This window comes from Loxodonta africana, chromosome 26, assembly GCF_030014295.1.
Source record: "Loxodonta africana isolate mLoxAfr1 chromosome 26, mLoxAfr1.hap2, whole genome shotgun sequence".
Classification (NCBI taxonomy): domain Eukaryota; kingdom Metazoa; phylum Chordata; class Mammalia; order Proboscidea; family Elephantidae; genus Loxodonta; species Loxodonta africana.
In genome coordinates, this window is record NC_087367.1 from 41,985,549 (window position 1) to 42,005,485 (window position 19,937).

Sequence of the window (19,937 nt, forward strand, 5' to 3'; positions counted from 1 at the left end):
TTATATTTGTTTGCTGACACTCTTGTAAGAAAGACTTTTCTCTTCATTTATTTATTTAATCATTCATTCATTCATTTGTTTAATTTAGTGTCTGTATTGACTCATGGATTTCTGTTTTATTCAACTGGCTATAATTCATTACAGTTGTTATTTATTTAGGTCCTCAAATTATAACAGATTTGACCAGTAGAAGTTCCTTTCAGACCAGCTGCTGTGTTCTGTAGCTATGTCCTTATAATTTTTCAAGTACTTCATCATTTCTGGCTTAACGATATGTATCAATCTCTTCTTTTATCTGTCCCAATGACATAATGCATTTTTAACCTGTGAAAAAGTATTGAAAGTTATTGCAATTCCATAATATAATAAGCATTATCTTGTGAAAGACTCAGATTTCAAAATTTGTCATAATACTACTTCATACAAATTTTTGTATAGCCTCGGGGGATGTCTAGCTCAATTGGCATAACATAGTTTATAAAGAAAATGTTCTACACCCTACTTCGGTGAGTAGTGTCTGGGGTCTCAAAAGCTTGTGAGTAGCCATGTAAGATACACCACTGGTCCCACCCCATCTGGAGCAAGAGAGAGTGAAGAAAACCAAAGACAAAGGGAAAGATTAGTCCAAAGGACTAATGGACCCACAACTACTACAGCCTCTACCAGACTAAGTCCAGCACAACTAGATGGTGCCCAGTTACTACCACTGACTGCTCTGACAGGGATCACAATAGAGGGTCCTGGACAGAGCTGCTGAAAAATGTAGAACAAAGTTCTAACTCACAAAAAAAGACTAGACTTAGTAGTCTGACAGAGTATGCCCCCAGAGCACCCTTTTAACTCAGTACTGAAGTCACTCCTGAGGTTCACCCTTCAGCCAATGACTAGATGGGCCCGTAAAACAAATAATAATACACATAGCTTATCATGGATTGAAGTATGTCTCCCCAAAAATGTATGTATCAACTTGACTAGGCCATGCTTCCCAGTATTGTGTGGTTGTCCTACATTTTGTGATTGTAATTTTATGTTGAGAGGATTAAGGTGGGATTATATCATCGCCCTTAAGCAGGTCTGCTCCCTGATCCAAGGTAAGGGGAGTTCCCCTGGGGTGGGGCCTGCACCACCTTTTATCTCTCATGAGATAAAAGGAGAGGGAAGCAAGCAGAGAGTTGGGGACCTCGTACCACTAAGAAAGCAGCACCAGAAGCAGAGCACGTCCTTTGGACACAGGGTCCCTGCGTCTGAGAAGTTCCTTGACCAGGGGAAGACCAAAGACAGGACCTTCTTCCTCCAGAGCTGACAGAGAGAGAAAGCATTCCTGTGGAGCTGATACCCTGAATTTGGACTTCTAACGTACTAGACTGTGAGAAAATAAATTTCTCTTTGTTAAAGCTGTCCACTTGTGATATTTCTGTTATGGCAACACTAGATGACTAAGACAGAATTTGGTACCAAGAGAGTGGGGTGCTGCTCTAACAGATACCTATAATATGGAAGTGGTTTTGAAACTGTGAATGGATAGAGTTGCAACAGTGGCAGAGGACAAGCAGAGCAGAGAGTGTACAGCGACAAGAGAAGCAGCAACAGCAGAGAACCATCAGCAGCAGAACCAGGAGACCAGCGCCAGACTGTGCTGGAGCCAACCCACGGAGCGAAAGAGCTGAGTGCCTGTGCGTGGGAGGCTTCCTGGCAGAGTGGGGTGCCTCTGAGCACTTATCAGTGGAGCTACAGAGCTTTGGAACACTTGCCCCAGCAGGGCAGATGTGAGCATGAGGCCTGAGGAGCCAAGAGGCCAAGAAATCAGGAAGCAGAAGCTGATGAGACAAGAAACACAAGAATCCGAGCTGCCTCAATCTTAGAAGGTTTGGCCAGGACCTCTGGGGTTTGTGACAGTGGAGCCATGGCCTCTGGTGTTTCTAAGGGTGGAGGTGCCACTCAGATGGGCTAGGAAAATGGTGTGCCTAAAGCCGAAGGAGCAGAGTTGTAGTCCCGGTGAGCCTGGAAAGTGGAGCTGAAGCCCAGGGCCGAGGGGCCTCCACTTAGAATCCGGAGAGTGTGGCCAATACCTAGAGTCTGGAGGGCAAGGTCATTGTGTAAATTGTCTCAGAGAACAGAGGATTATTTTCAGAGCTTTGAGGGCTTATGTAATGTGTTCTGCTGACTTCGTTGGTGCCTGTTATGCCTTTTTTCCCTTCAGTTTTTCCCATTTGTAATGGAAATGTCTAGCTTGTGCCTGTTCCGCCATTGTACCATTGGAAGCAGATAACTTGTATTCTAGATTTTACAGATGAAGAGGAATTTTTGGATTTTGGACTTGGACTTAAGACTTTTGCTATGATATGATGGGGTGAATATGTTTTGCATGTTGCAAGAATGTAATTTTGGGAGGCCAAAGGGTGGGATGTCATGGATTGAAGTATGGCCCCAAAAAATGTGTGTATCAACTTGGTTAGGCCATGATTCCCAGTATTGTGTGTTTGCCCTTCATTTTGTGATTGTAATTTTATGTTGAGAGGATTAGGGTGGGATTGTATCACCACACTTACCCAGGTCTCCTCCCTGATCTAAGGTAAAGGGAATTTCCCTAGGGTGGGGACTGCACCACCTTTTATCTCTCAAGAGATAAAAGGAAAGAGAAGCAAGCAGAGAGTTGGGACCTCATACCACCAAGAAAGCAGCGCCAGGAGCAGAGCGTGTCCTTTGGACACTGGGTTCCTGAGGCTGAGAAGCTCCTCAACCCAGGAAAGATTGAAGACAAAGACCTTCTTCCTCCAGAGCTGACAGAGAGGAAAAGCCTTCCCCTGGAGCTGACACCCTGAACTTAGACTTCTAACCAACTAGACTGTGAGAAAAGAAATTTCTCTTCGTTAGCGCCATCCACCTGTGGTATTTCTATTATGGCAGCACTAGATGAACAAGACATAGCACAACCATGTATAGGAGACTAAATGGGCACGCCAGCCCAGGGGCAGGGATGAGAAGGTAAGAGGGGTTAGGAAAGGTGGGCAAATGGAAATGAGGAACCCAAGGTCTGACAGGGATAGTGTTGACACATCACGGGTTGGCAACCAGTGTCACAAAATAATATGTGTACTAACTGTTGAAAGAAAAAGTAAATTGCTGTGTAAACCTTCATCTAAAGCGCAATAATAAAAAAAAATAAATAGGGGCTCTCATTTATCCCACGTTCAGTTAGGAGAAAATCATAAAGTTATCCAGAAAAGCCATGAAAAAAAAATTTTTTTTTTCCTGGTACAATAAAGGCAAGAGATACATAAATTTTCTTGTCCTGTTTTGTGACTTCATACATATTTCCTATTGGTATATTTAAGTTTAAGTCTTAGATAACATCTAAGGAAAACAAAATATTAAATTTTTGCTTTAGTGTATAGTTTCTAGAACTGTTTGAGTTGGTATTAAAATTAAATAGCAAAAAAAAAATTTTTTTTTTTTTTAATTATTTTATGAAACAAATAGTGTGATTGAAGAAGAAAATGTAATCAAATGCCGCTAACTTTGGGCCACTCAAAGCATTAATAATAGATAACTTTTATTTTGCCCTTATTATGTCCCAGGTACTATTCTAAATCTTTACATGTATTCATTTGTTCATGCATCATGGCTACCCTATAGGATATCCACAGTTATTCTTTTATTGATGATGAAATTGAAGAACAAAGATATTAAATAACTTGCCTACGGTCGCATAGCTGTGGCAAACCCAGTCAAATCAAGCTTTTAAGTTCTTTTCATTATCTTTTCATATTTTCTGCTACTAATCTACTGCCACACTTTTTTTTAGTTGTAAAAATATAGGTAACATAACATGTATCAATTCATCATTTTTCACTTGTACAATTCCCACCCAATCCAACCCACTGCTGTCGAGTCGATTTCCAACTCATAGCAACCCTATAGGACAGAGTAGAACTGCCCCATAGAGTTTCCAAGGAGCGCCTGGCAGATTTGAACTGCCCACCTCTTGGTTAGCTGCTGTAGCACTTAACCACTATGCCACCAGGGTTTCCAGTACAATTCAGTGGAACCAATTATACCAATCATGTTGTACCACCATCCCCAACATCCATTGGTATATTTTCCAGCCCCATAAACAGGAACCAAGATTCCTCTTTCCCCTTCCCGTGCGCTCCTGGTAACCACTGGTAAACTCTGATGTGTGTACATTTGCCTGTTCTAAGTGTTTTGTGTTAGTGAGGTCATACAATACTTGTCTTTTTGTGGTTGACTTATTCTGCATAATGTTTTGAAGGTTCATACATGTTGTGTGTATTAGAACTTCATTTCTTTTTATGGCTAAATAATATTCCGTTATGTGTGTTTGCCACATTTTGCTTATCCATTTATTTGTTGATGGTCACTTGGGTTGTTTTCACCTTTGGGCTATTGCGAATTGTGCTGCAATGAAGATGTGTCTGTTAGCATCGCTGTTTTCAAGTTTTTATGGTCTATAACTAAGAGTGAGATTGCTGGGTCATATGGTAACTCTATTTTTAACATTATGAGGAACCACCAAACCTTTTCCACAACAGCTGTACCATTTTGCATTCCCACCAACAGTGAATGAGCATTCCAGTTTCTCTGTATCCTTGCTAATGGTTGATTTTCTTTCTTTTTTTTAATTTCCATTTTTTATATCTTAGCTATCCTGGTAGAAGTGAAGCAGTATCTCATTGTGGCTTTGATTTACATCCCCTTAATGGCTAATGAAGGAGCCCTGGTAGCACAGTGGCTAAATGCTCAGCTGCTATCTGAAAGATCAGCAGTTCCAACCCACCAGCCTCTTCTCAGGAGAAAGATGTGGCAGTCTGCTTCCATAAAGATGCCTTGGAAACCCTCTGTCCTATAGGGCAGCTATGAATGGGAATCGATTTGACAGCAATGGGCTTAATGGCTAATGATATTGAGCATATTTTCATGTGCTGGTTGGCCATTTGTACATCCTCTTTGGTGAAATGCCTAAATTCAGGTCATTTGCCCATTTTTCGATTGGGTTATTTTCTTTTTCTTGTTAAGCTGTAGGAGTTCTTTATATATTCTGGATATTAGACCCTTGTCCAATATTTAGTTCCCCAATATTTTCTCCTTGTCTATAGGTTCTCTTCACTTTGTTGACAAAATCCTTTGATGCACAGGAGCGTTTGATTTTTGATGAGATCCCATTCATCTATCTTGTCTTTCATTGCCTGTGCCGACATTGTCATGTCTAAGAGTCCTCTGTTTAGGACTACCCCTGTATTTTCTTCTAAAAGTTTTAAGCTTTTAGGTCTTTAATCTATTTTGAGTTAGTTTTTGTGTATGGTGTGAGGTATGGGTCCATCTTCATTCCATTGCATATGGAAATCTAGTTGTCCCAGCACCATTTATTAAACAAACTGGTTTGGTTTTGTTTCCCAACTTGATGGATTTAGCACCTGTGGTGAAATGGGTTCCTTTATGTGCCTTGGTTCTTCAGAAAAACAGCTTGAGAGGTTTTTTACCCAAGCCCTACGGGGTTACCTTTACCATAGTTTCCTACTCCACAGGGTTTGTTATTTTTGTCCAGGTTGATTGACATTTTCTGGATAAGCTATCAACAACTTGAGGTTAGGTATTTTTTGTCTGGCCCTGGGGTGCAGCCTGCCTTGTGAATGGTATGCACTTTGCAGGGATTGATCAATAGACTGTGCAAATGAAGTGACTGTAGACTATGTAAATGGAGTGTCTGTAGCCTACTATGCAAATGAAGTATCTGTGGCCTACCAAGGAGGGATTGGTCAATTTGTGGCCCTGCTGGGAGGGATCATGCCTTGAAATTGACATCCCATTGCTGTCAAGTTGATTCCAACTCATAGTAATCCTGTACGATAGAGTAGAACTGCCCCATAGGGTTTCCGAAGCAGATCACCGCATCTTTCTCCCACCTAGCGGTTGATGGTTTCGAACTGCTGACCTTTCACCACCATGCCACCAGGGCACCTTGAAATTGACAAGGAGTTTTTGTGTATATAAACAGCCAACGCCACAGAGGTTTTTGAGACAGAAAGAAACAGGAAGCAGGAGAAAAAGGAGGGAAGGAACCTTCTGAACGAGCTGTAACGTGGGTTAAGGGCTGTAACACTGAAGGCAGTGCTAAGCCCAGAAGGGGCCCCGTGGCAAAGTCAATAATAACAGGCCCAGAAGGGGCCCTGCAGCATAGGTGACAGCAGGGAGGCAGATGACAGAGAGGCCTGTCCTGTGGGGGCTGAGGAGGGTATGCGCAGCAGAGAAAGAAAGGCTTGTTTGCGTGCATGGCCAAGAGGAGCTGAGAAAGCTCTCTTGCACTGAAGAAGGAAGGAATGTGCTCTCCTTCTCAGGGCAGCATTTCAGATTCTGTGTGTATGTTTTCTGATTCTGAGTTAAAGCATGTTGATCCTGATCCCAAGCTGTATCCTGTTACTTCCTTAATAAACCACTTAACTGTCAGTGTGGTCTGTGAGTTTTGTATGGCCATTGCAACAGATTATCGAACCCTAGAGTAGAGTTCTGTGGGAGGGATAGCTGGTTTCAGAATTGGTGAAAATGTTAGAGTGTGGAGGTAAGTCTGACCTCCACCTCATAGGGATCAGCCTTGGGCTAATCTTGATTTGCATTATCCCCCTGAAGTTAGATTCTGATGCTAAGACTCCTGCACTTTCCCTGCATCTTTTTGAAGATTCGTTGACTACACATGTGCTACCACTTTTTGTGATGTCCCAGGTTATTCTTCACCTCTCTCCCCATGCCTTCTGATGTATATCAAAACTCATTTTGAATTTATCTTATATCAAATATCTTTTATGTCATTGCACTGGGAGAGATTAGATTCTGTACTTAATCCATCTTGTGAAACAGCACATTTCTTCAGATAGCATAATATAGGGCTTGAGTTTGACTTTAATCAGGTTATTGTTCTTGAATAAATTATGGCTTATTATATACATTGATAGAGTCATGTTTTCCTTAGAAAACTACACACTGTTTTCTTGACTGGGCTCAGAAATTATTTCATTTACTCACTTCTGAGTATTTCTTGAGAATGCCATATCAAAACCTTTTGGGGCTCCTCTATCCATGGTTTATCTACCTTGACTGGAAGTCAGAAATGCCAAAAAAGAGTTGATGCCACCTTTTCTTCATCACCATCGACACACACATGCAATTGCCACCTACCTAGACATTATTTACCAAAAATGTGTTTGAGTGCCAGTCCCTGGGAATATATATAATGGCGTAGTAGAAGTAGTCCTTAATCTTAAGAGGCTTTTGATCTTTTATAAAATTTCTACCTCAGTAATATCTCTTCCCATCACTCTTGTAGCCCCACTACTATTTTTTTTTTTTTTTTTTTTAGGTTAGTCTCTTATGTTTTCTCCTGTGTATCACAGCAGTAACCACATGTTTTGTCTTAGCATCCTCAGCTTTACCCCCTCTCCAATCTAGGATCTGTTCAAGTAATTCTTAATTGTATATATGCAACAGAAACTCTTATGGAACTTTTTAAAAAATACCCGACATACTCTCAGATACCATTGTGAGAATGAATTGGTATAACGGCTTGGAAGGTCATTTGCCAATCTTATCCAAATTAAAATGGACGTACCTTCATCTGAGCATTTGCAGTTTTAGGCATTTAAACTATAAATATGTACTTGAACGTGTGTACCTATGTGTAGGTAAGATGTGCATTGTAGCAGTATTTATAAAAGTTAAAAACTTGAAATAATCTAAATGTCCATCAGTAGAAGGTGGTATAGCTTTGATTCTGTGTCATCCAATGAACTATGAATAAACAAAGTAGGTATTATTTGTGCTATAATATTCTATGTGAGAAGTAATTTAAGGATACATTGAATGAGACAGACAAGGGGCAGAGCTGTATTATAATTTGAAATGGTGGTGAGAAGATCTATATATCCACATATTTAGTTGTCAGATTATTTCTAGGATGATTCATAAGAAATTGTGGCTTTGTCAGTAAAAAACTAAAGATCTGTCATAGTCCAGAAACTAAATTGCATACCATTTATACATTACGTATTTTACCATATTGCTTTTTAATTGAAAAACCAGGTCTTTAGCAATGTAGAATTGGAAATTGAATTTTAAAATACATACCATTGACAATAGGACTAAAAAAATATGAATACTTAGGTATAAATCTAACAAAATGTCTGCAAGATCTGTATGCCGAAAACTACAAAACACTATTCAAAGTGTTCTTTATCAAAGAAAATCTTAATAAGTATATGTATCATGTTATATGATTTCCATTAAAATCCCATGATAATTTTTATAGAAACTAGCAAATTGATTCTAAAATTTATATGGTAACGCAAAAGAACTGTAATAACCAAAAGAATTTTTAAAAAATAGAAAAGTCGGAAGACTCTCACTATCCAACTTCAAGACTATAAGCCTGTAGTAATCAAGACAGTGTGGTATTGAAGTAAGGATAGACATACAGATCAAAGGAACAGAGCAGAGAATCCAGAAAGAGATCCACAAATATATGGTCAGTCGATTTTTCACAAAGGCAGATTTTTGCAGAAAGGATATCTTTTTAACAAATAGTGCTGAAAGAATTGGATATTCATATACCAAAAAAATGAATCTCAACTCATACCTCACACCATAAGCAAAAATTAACTTAAAATAGATTATAAATTAAAATGTAAAACCTGTAATTATAAAGTTCTAGAAGAAAATATGAGAAAATCTTTGTGACTTTGAGTTAATAGAAGATTTCTTAGCTAGAACACCAAAAAGTACAGCCCGTAAAAGAAAAAAAAATTGATAAATTAACCTTCATCAAAATTTTTTAAATAGATGAGATATTTCGCTAAAGAACACATATGGATGGCAACTAAGCACGTTAAAAAAAGCTCAACATCCTCAGTCATTAGAGAAATGCAAATTAAAACCAAATTGAGATACCACTGTAAATCTATTACAGCGGCTTAAAAAAATTGAGAGTACCAAGCAGTGACAAGGATACAAAGCAGCTGGAACTCTTACAGGTTGCTGGTGGGAATGCGAAATGGTACAGCCATTTTGGAAGACAGTTTCACAGTTTCTTATGAAGTTAAATATACACTTATATAACCCAGCAATAAATGTTCTCTCCTGGGTATTTTTCAAGTGAAGTGAAAACTTAAGTTCACATGAAAACATAAACCTGACTACTTATAGCAGCTATATTTGAATTATCAAAAACTGCAAACAAGCAGCTCAAATGTTCATCAACTCATGAATGTATACACAAACTGTAGTACCGTCATACGGTAGACTGCCTCTCAACAATAAAATGGAAGCAGTTACTGATACGTGCAATGAGATGTCCGAATCTCAAATGCATTATGTAGAGTAAAAGAAACAAACAAAAAAAAGAAAACCAGTTGTCGTCAAGTCAATTCCAACTCATTGCAACCCTATAGAACAGAGTAAAACTGCCCTATAGGGCTTCCAAGGAGCAGTGGGTGGATTTGACCTGTCACCCTTTTGGTTAGCAGCCAAGAGTAAAAGTAGCTAGATGCAAGAGCCTACATACTGAATAATTTCATTATATAATCTAGAGAAGGAAAAACGATAGGGACAGGAAACATACAAATAACTGCACATTAAAAACAGCTAAAAAAATTTTTCCTATACATGTAAATTATACATTAATTTTTTTTAATCATAAAAGCATAAAAATAAAAAGAGAGAAATGAATAAAATGTCTCTCATACTTAATGAAGGCCATTTCAAAGCCAAACCATAGCATATTATGAAGCTTAGAAGCCCCAGACCAAAAACAATCCCAAAAATGAAAACATTTATTGCGTGGTAGAAATTTGAGAACCAAGAGCTATAGGGAAGTTCAACATAATCTTTATTCTTTATTTTAGTCCTCTTGTCCGAAGCTCAAAGTTAAATAATGATTACAAAAATTATTTATTAAAATAAACTGTAAAAAAATTTTACAATTAAAATTTTTTCTGTTGTCTCTGAATCTTCAGAGATGGAGCATGAAAAATTTATATTTTTTAAAATCTTCACCTGTCCTTTAGAGGTATGGCAGAGACTACAGAAAATTACATGTAGTGTGACTCAAAAGCTTAACAATAAACAATGTATCATGTAATGGTCATCTAGTGATATGTATACATGTGATATATGTGATAAAATTTTATTTCTTAAAAACAGGGGCATAATATACTCAAAATTTAGGAGAATGGTTCACCAGGGGTATGGAAATAGTGGAAAATTTATAAGTATATACAGAGTACCTGGTATTGAGCTACTTCTGAAATTGGGATGTCAGGTCATGGGTTTAATTTTTTTATTATGGTTTAAAATATAGCTATTGAAGTTATCAACTGTTACATTTAATAAGCTAACAAAGAATAAATAAGATCACTTCTCTTTGCCCTTGCCATTGAGATTTGGGTGGGGGGATGGTAAAAATATTAATAATATTTGCCAGTTCAACATTTTTACATGTACAGTTCAGTGACATTGACTGCTCATCACATTGTGCAGCTGTCACTATGTGTTCCCAAATTATTCCACCACTGTTAACAGGACCTCAGTACCCCCAAAGCAAAGACTCTCCTTTCCTCCCCCCTCCCCCGCACCCCCGATCCCTAACCCATTCCTTTGAGTAGATTCCCACTCACAGCGACCCTCTAGGATGCAGTGGAACTGCCCCATAGAGTTTCCAAGGAGCACCTGGTAGATTGAAACTGCCAGCCTTTTGGTTAGCAGCCGTAGCACTTAAGCATTGCACCACCAGTAACCACTAATAAATTTTGATCTTTGTACATTCACCTATGTCGTGTAAGTGAAATCATACAATAAGTGATCTTTTGTGACTGACTTATTTCATTCAGCATGATATTTTCAAGGTTCAAACATGTGGTAACATGTATCAGGACTTCATTTCTCTTTATGGCTGAGTAATATTCCATTGTATGTATGTACTACATTTTGTTTATCCATTCTTCTGTTGATGGACGTTCAGATTGCAAACAGTGCCATGGTGAACATTGGTGTGCACGTCTCTCTTTGCATTCCTGCTTTCAGTTCGTTCAGGTATATACCTAGTTTTGGGAATAATGGGCCATATGGTAGTTCTGTGCTTTTGAGGAACCACCAAACTTTTCTGCAGAGGCTGTACCGCTTTGCACTGCCAGCAGTAATGGATGAAGATTCCAATTTCTCCACATCCGTGCCAACACCTGCTGTTTTCCTTTAAATATTGTAGCCATTCTAGTAGGGGTGAAGTGGTATCATTGTTGTTTTTTTTTTTAATGACTAATGATGGAAACCCCAGTGGTGTAGTGGTTAAGTACTACAGCTGCTAACCCAAAGGTCAGCAGTTTGAATTTACCAGGCACTCCTTGGAAACTTTATGAGGCAGTTCGACTGTGTCCTAAAAGGTCGCTATGAGTTGGTACCGACTCGACGGCAGTGAGTTTGGTTTTTAGTTTAATGACTAACAATGTCAAGCATCTTTTCATGTGCTTGTCTGCCATTTGTATACCCTGTTTGGTGAAATATTGAAGTATGATATTTTTGAATATCTGATAGTGTCAGTTTTCTGCTCAAATATTTTTCTGTAGTAATTTTAGGACAACATTCAGGTTTTCTTCATTATAGCCTGTAAGTAAAATCATATTATTGTCCTTGTAAGCACTCTTATGAGAGTGAAAATGAGTGCTATTAATATAATTACTCCAACACTCATGCGTCACTTGAACTTGTCTATCCCAAGAAATATGGAAGACTGCTCTCTGGCCAACCAATTGGAAGAGATCCATATTTATGCCTATTCTAAAGAAAGGTGGTCCAAACAAATGTGGAAATTAGAGAGCAATATCATTAATATCACACACAAGTGAAATTTTCCTGAAGATCATTCAAAAGCATCTGCAGAAAGGCAGAGCCAAGATGGTGGACTAGACAGATGCTTCTGGTGACCTTACAACAAAGGCCCCAAAAAACAAGTGAAACGAGTATATTTATCACAGGCTAGGAGCTCTGAACATCACACGCAAGCTTAGAAAACAAACAGAGGGGCAGGAGGAGGAAGAGACGGTTCAGTAGCGGAGAAGAGTTACTGGACCTAAATCGCAGGGAGCCCTCAGGCACCATTCCAGGGAGTGGCGGCAGCGGGCTGGTACTAGCATTCGGCCGCAGTTTCCTCAGAGAGAAGGAGCCAGCCACACAGCCTACTCACACCTCCGGAACCAGAGAAGAATGGCCCTGTCGGCAAAAGCTAAGTACTTGCGTATATTTATCTCACCCCTTCACCCCCCACTCCCGAGCAGGCTTCAGCGGCTGATTTCCCTGGGCCTGAGGCTCTGTTGAGTGCCTAGAGTCATCCTCCTGGCCTTGGAGAAGGAATAAATTTGCAACTGGGGAGCTTGGGACAGCAGCAGCCTCTGTCCAGACATAAACGGTCCGTGGACTTTAAGTACCATTCCCCTCTGCATGGACCTGTGTGGCCCTGTTTCAGGAGAATAAGCCTTTGTTGGCAGACTTCAACCGTTTCAGTTGTGCAGCAGAGAGGTGGGTGTTTGATGTTTCATATTGCTTTGCCTGTTAAACAGGGTTCTCACCTACCCGCATCAAGGGCCTAAGGAGTGGTGGTTCCATTCAGCTCATCCAGCAACCCGTGACAGGGATCCAAGGATAACTGGTACCTCCCAGTCCTTAAAACCGAAAACATTGGGTGCCCATGGTCCATCTGTAGAACCCACCCATCTGTACGCTCTAGGGAACATGGACACGCTTTCCTCAGAGACACGTGGGGAATCATTCTCAGCACCCTGTCTTGTTCAGAGTGTGACCCCCTGCTGCAACCAGATACTGGTACTTAAAACAATCACCTCTGCTCCACTAAGACTGTAGTACAGAGCCTGTACCACACACTTGATGATCAGCTACCTGGACACCTGACCTGAATTCATACAAGAAAAGTGAATGAACTTCTACACTAATATACCTGATAACAGCTCTAGCCATCTGGGGACAAGATGTCAGAGCCCCAAAGGCAAAAATAATCAAGCTAGCTCACTCAAGCAACCCATCTGGGCATATCAAAACAAAACAAGAAGTTAGGACACAGTAAGCAAACATAAACTAATACAATAACTTATAGATTGCTCGGAGACAGTCAATATCAAGTCACATAAAGAAGCAGACCATGATCACCTCAAAAAGCTCTCAAAACAAAGAATCAAGGGATGTTGTAGATCTGAGTGCCTTCTGGGAATTACCAGAGGCAGAATACAAAAGATTGATGTACAGAACCCTTCAAGACATCAGGAAGGAAATGAGGCAATACGCAGAACAAGCCAAGTAATACACAGATAAACCAATTGAAGAAATTAAAAAGATTATTGAGGAACATAATGAAAAATAAGCTGGAAAAATCCATAGACGTACAACAATCAGAAATTCAGAAGATTACCAATAAAATTACAGAAGTAGACAACTCAATAGAAGGTCAGAGGAGCAGAATTGAGCAAGTGGAAGGCAGAATTTCTGAACTTGAAGATAAGGCACCTGGCACATATATTTGAAGCATTGAATTGTGAGATAGCTCCACAAGTATAGCAGGAGACATCAATACACCATTTTTGGTTAAGGACAGGACATGCAGAAAAGGAGCTCAATAAAGACACCAAAGATCTAAATGCCACAATAAAACAACTTGACCGCATAGACATATACAGAACATTCCACCCAACAGCAGCCAAGTATACTTTCTGGTGCACATGGAACATTCTCTAGGATAGACAAAATATTAGGTCATAAAGCAAGCTTTAGCACAGTCCAAAAATTTGAAATATTACAAAGCATCTTCTCTGACAATAAGGCCGGAAGAGGGAATTCAATAACATAAAAAGCAGAGAAAAGAAATCAGACACTTGGAAACTGAACAATACCCTGCTCAAAAAAGACTGGATTATACAAGACATTAAGGATGGAATAAAGAAATTCGTAGATTCCAATGAGAATGAAAACACTTCCTATCAGAACCTTTGGGACACAGCAAAAGCAGTGCCCAGAGGTCAGTTTATATCAATAAATGTACACACCCAAAAAGCCGAAAGGGCCAAAAGCAGAGAATTATCCCTACAACTTCAACAAATAGAAAGAGAGCAACAAAAGGACCCTCAGGCACCAGAAGAAAACAAAGAATAAACATTAGAGCTGAACTAAATGAAACAGAAAAATAATTGAAAGAATTAACAAGACTAAAAGTTGGTTCTTTGAAAAAAATCAACAAAATTGATAAAACATTGGCCAAACTGGCAAAAGAAAAACAGGACAGGAAGGAAATAACCCAAATAAGAAATGAGATGGGTGATATTACAATAGACCTAACTGAAATTAAAAGAATCATATCATATTACTATGAAAAATTATACTCTAACAAATTTGAAAACCTAGAAGAAATGGATGATTTCCTAGAAACACACTACCTACCTAAGCTAACACAGAGATAGAACACCTAAATAGATCCATAACAAAAGAAGAGATTGAAAAGGTAATCAAAAAACTTCCCCCCCAAAAAAGCCCTGGCCTGGACAGCTTCACTGCAGAGTTCTACCAAACTTTCAGGGGAGAGTTAACACCACTACTGCTAAAGGAATTTCAGAACATAGAAAAGGATGGAATACTCCCAAACTCATTCTATGAAGCCAGTATATCCCTGATACCAAAACCGGGTAAAGACACCACAAAAAAAAGGAAATTACAGACCTATAACCCTTATGAACTTAGATGCAGAAATCCTCGACAAAATTCTAGCCAATAGAATTCAACAACATATCAAAAAAATAATTCACCATGACCAAGTGGGATTCATACCAGGTATGCAGGGATGGTTCAACATTAGGAAAACAATTAATGTAATCCATCATATAAATAAAACAAAAGACAAGAATCACATGATTTTATCTATTGGTGCAGAAAAGGCATTTGACAAAGTTCAACACCGATTCATGATAAAAATTCTTAACAAAATAAGAATAGAAGGAAAATTCCTCCACATAAAAAAGGGCATTTATACAAAGCCAACAGCCAACATCATCCTAAATGGAGAGAGCCTGAAAGCATTCCTCTTGAGACTGGGAACCAGACAAGGATGCCCTTTATCATCATTCTTATTCGACATTGTGCTGGAGGTCCTAGCCAGAGAAATTAGGCTAGATAAAGAAATAAAGGACATCCAGATTGGCAAGGAAGAAACAAAAGTATCTCTATTTGCAGATGACATGATGTTATACACAGAAAACCCTAAAGAATCCTCAAGAAAACTACTGAAACTAACAGAAGAGTTCAGCAGAGTATTAGGATGCAAGATAAACGTTCAAAAATCAGTTGGATTCCTCTACACCAACAAAAGGAACATCAAAGAGGAAATCACCAAATCAATGCCATTTACAGTAGCCCCCCAGAACATAAAATATTTAGGAATAAATCTTACCAGAGATGTAAAAGACTTATACAAAGAAAACTCCAAAACACTTTTGCAAGCAACCAAAAGAGACATACATAAGTGGAAAAGCACACCTTGCTCATGGATAGGAAGACTTAACATTATAAAAATGTCTTTTCTACCAAAAGCGATTTATAGATACAATGCAATTCCGATCCAAATTCCAACAACATTTTTTAATGAGATGGAGAAACAAATCACCAACTTCATATGGAAGGGAAAGAGGCCCTGGATAAGTAAAGCATTACTGAAAGAGAAGAACAAAGTGGGAGGCCTTATTCTACCTGATTTTAGAACCTATTACACCACCTCAGTAGTCAAAACAGCCTGGTACTAGTACAACAGATACATAGACCAATGGAACAGAATTTGGATCCAGACACAAATCCATCCACCTATGAGCAGCTGATATTTGACAAAGGCCCCAAAACAGTTAAATAGGGAAAAGGCAGTCTTTTAACAAATGGTGCTGGCATAACTGGATATCCATCTGCAAAAAAATGAAACAAGACCCATACCTCACTCCATGTAGAAAAACAAGCTCAAAATGGATCAAAGTAAAAATTATTAAAAAAAAAAAAAAATGGATCAAAGACCTACATGTAAAATCTAGAACGATAGAGATCGTAGAAGGAAAATTAGGGGCAACATTAGGAGCCTAAGTACATGGCATAAAGAGTATACAAAACATTACTAACAATGCAGAAGAAAAACTAGATAACTGGGAGCTCCTAAAAATCAAACACCTATGCTCATCCAAAGACTTCACCAAAAGAGTAAAAAGATTACCTACAGACTGGGAAAACGTTTTTAGCTATGACATTTCTGATCAGCGCCTGATCTCTAAAATCTACATGATACTGCAAAAACTCAACTACAAAAAGACAAATAACCCAATTAAAAAATGGGCAAAGGATATGAACAGGCATTTCACTAAAGAAGGCATTCAGGTAGCTAACAGATACATGAAGAAATGCTCATGATCATTAGCCATTATTAGCCATTAGAGAAATGCAAATCAAAACTACAATGAGATTCCATCTCACTCCAACAAGGCTGGCATTAATCTAAAAAACACAAAATAATAAATGTTGAAGAGGTTGTAGAGAGATTGGAAGAGAGAGTGGAGAGATTATACACTGCTGGTGGGAATGTAAAATGGTACAAGCACTTTGAAAATCGTTTTGGCGCTTCCTTAAAAAGCTAGAAATAGAAGTACCATACAACCCAGCAATCCCACTCCTTGGAATATATCCTAGAGAAATATGAGCCTTTATAGGAACAGATATATGCATACCCATGTTCATTGCAGCACTCCTTGTAATAGCAAAATGATGTAAGCAACCAAGGTTCCCATCAACAGATGAATGGATAAATAAATTATGGTATATTCACAATGGAATACTGCGCATCGATAAAGACCAGTGATGAATCTGTGAAACATTTCATGACATGGAGGAATCTGGAAGACGTTATGCTGAGTGAAATTAGTTGCAAAAGGACAAATACTGTATAAGACCACTATTATAAGAACTCGAAAAATAGTTTAAACAGAGAAGAAAATAATCTTTGATGTTTAGGAGAAGGGGAGGGAGGGAAGGTGGGAGGCATTATTCACTAATTAGATAGTAAATAAGAACTACTTTAGGTGATGGGAAAGGCAGCACACAATACAGGCGAGGTCAGCATAGCTGGATTAAACCAAAAGCAGTTTCCTGAATAAACTGAATGCTTCGAAGGCCAGCATAGCAGGGGCAGGGGTTTGGGGACCCCGGTTTCAGGGAACATCTAAGTCAATGGGCATAATAAAATCTATTAAGAAAACATTCTGCATCCCACTTTGAAGAGTGGCGTCTGGGGTCTTAAACGGTAGCAAGCAACCATCTGAGATGCATCAATTGGTCTCACCCCACCTGGACCAAAGGAGAATGAAGAGTACCAAGGACACAAGGTAATTACGAGCCCAAGAGACAGAAAGGGCCACATGAGCCAGAGACTACATCAGCCTGTGACCAGAAGATCTAGATGGTGCCCAGCTACAACTGATGACTGCCCTGACTGGGAACACAACAGAGAACCCCTGAGAGAGCAGGTAAGCAGTGGGATGCAGACCCCAAATTTCGTAAAAAGACCAGACTAAATGGTCTGACTGAGACTAGAAGGACCTCAGTGGTCATGGCCCCCCAGACCTTCTGTTGGCCCAGGAGAGGAACTATTCCCAAAGCCAACTCTTCAGACAGGAATTTGACTGGACAATGGGATGGAGAGGGATGCTGACACGGAGTGAGCTTCTTGGATCAGGTGGACACTTGAGACTACGTTGGCATCTCCTTTCTGGTTGGGAGATGAGAGGGTAGAGTGAATTAGAAGCTGACATAATGGACACGAAAAGTGAGTGGGTCGAGAGGGCGGGCTGTCTCATTAGGAGGAGATCAAATTGGGATTATGTAGCAAGGTGTATGTAAGTTTTTGTGTGAGAGACTGACTTGATTTGTAAACTTTCACTTAAAGCACAATGAAAGTTAAAAAGCACCTGTGGCAGTGTATCAGCAGGGAACTGCCAAAAATTCAAGCCAAACTCAGAAGAGGATATGGAATGAGGGATGTCATTGCTGATATTGGATAGATCCTGGCTAGAAGCCGAGAATAGCAGAAAGGTATTCACCTGTGTTTCATTGACTGCACAAAGGCATTTGACTTCATGTATTATAACAAATAACAAATTATGGATAACATCACAAAGATTGGGAATTCCAGAATACTTATTTGTGCTCATGAGGAACCTGTACGTAGATCAGGAGGCAGCCATTTAAATAGAATAAGGGAATACTGCCTGTTTTAAAGTCAGGAAAGGTGTGGGTTAGGGTTGTATGCTTTCACAATATTTATTCAATCTTGTATGCTTAGCAAATAATCCAAAAAGCTGGACTATATAAAGAAGAACAAGACATCAGGTTTAAATGACAGCTCATTTAAAACCTGCATTACACCGATGTCATAACTTTGCTTGCTGAAAGTGAAGTGAGCTTGAAGCACTTACTGGCGAAGATCAAAGACTACAGCCTTCAGTATGGAATATACCTCAACATAAAACAAAAATCCCCAAAACTGGGTCAGTAAGCAACATCATTATAAATGACAAAAAGATTGACGTTATCAAGGATTTCATTTTGCTTGGATCCACAATCTACACCCATGGAAGCAGCAGCCAACAAATAAAATGATGTATTGCATTGGGCAGATCTGCTGCAAAGACCTCTTCAAAGTATTGGAAAGCAAAGATACCACCTTAAGGACTAAGGTGGGCCTGACCTAAGCCATGATGTTTTCAGTTGCCTCATATGCATACAAAAGCTGGGCAGTGAATAAAGAAGACAGAAGAAAAATTGACACCTTTGAGGTGTGGTATTAGGGAACAATATGGACTGCCAGCGAACAAACAAATATGTCTTGGAAGAAGTACAGCTAGAACACTCATTAGAAGTGAGGATGACGAGACTTGGCTCACATACTTTGGACATGTTATCAGCAGGGACCAGTCCCTGGAGAAAGACATCATGCTTGGTAAAGTAGAAGGTCAGCGAAATAAAGGAAGACCGTTGACAAGAGGGATTTGACACAGTGGCTGCAACAATGGGCTCAAGCATAACAATTATCATGAGGATGGCGTAGGACCGAGCAGTATTTTGCTCTGTTGTACATAGGGTCGCTATGAGGTGGAACCGACTCAACAGCACCTAACAACAACAGTTAATCCAGGGCATAGTCATAAACTAGGAAGTGTAGTCACTTTACTGTAAGTCCCGCTGTATTCTGGTTTCTGCTGATCTAGCCTCAGTTTATGCTCACACTTATGCTATACCAACCTGTTCACAGTTTATGAAGCATTTTAAATTTCCATTTTGTTGACATTGTCCCTTTCTTGCCTGAGAAAATCTTATATTTTTCCTTCAAGATTGCTATACATATTTTCTTCTCTAGGACATTTTTCCTAACCATTATCACCCTTCCTGGCTGATACGTGAGCCACTCTTGCCTCTCAACAACGGATGTATACACTTCATCAGACCGATTATTAAATTGTTGTAGATTTGTCTTTTCTTTAGATTCTTAATTCTCTGAGATCAGAGAATATATATATATAGATAGATAGATAGATAGATAGATAGATAGATAGATAGATAGATAGATAGATAGATAGATAGATAGATAGATAGATAGATAGATAGATATTTTTTTTTTTTTTAAGTCCTTATGCCTAGCAGAAGGCTTTGTTGTTGTTGTTACATACCATCAAGTTGGTTCCAACTCATAGTGACCCTGTGTGCAACAGAATGAGACGCTGCCCGGTCCTGCATCTTCCTCACAGTTGTTGTTATGCTTGAGCCCATTGTTGCAGCCACTGGGTCAATCATCTCGTTGA

The 19,937-nt window shown here is 39.2% G+C and overlaps 1 protein-coding gene across 5 annotated transcripts in view; it reads left to right on the forward strand.

Annotated features, from left to right (window-relative positions):
- STAG1 (STAG1 cohesin complex component) overlaps window positions 1-19,937 on the forward strand; it is a 519,923-nt gene that overhangs the window by 438,292 nt on the left and 61,694 nt on the right. The gene's annotated exons all lie outside the window — the stretch shown is intronic.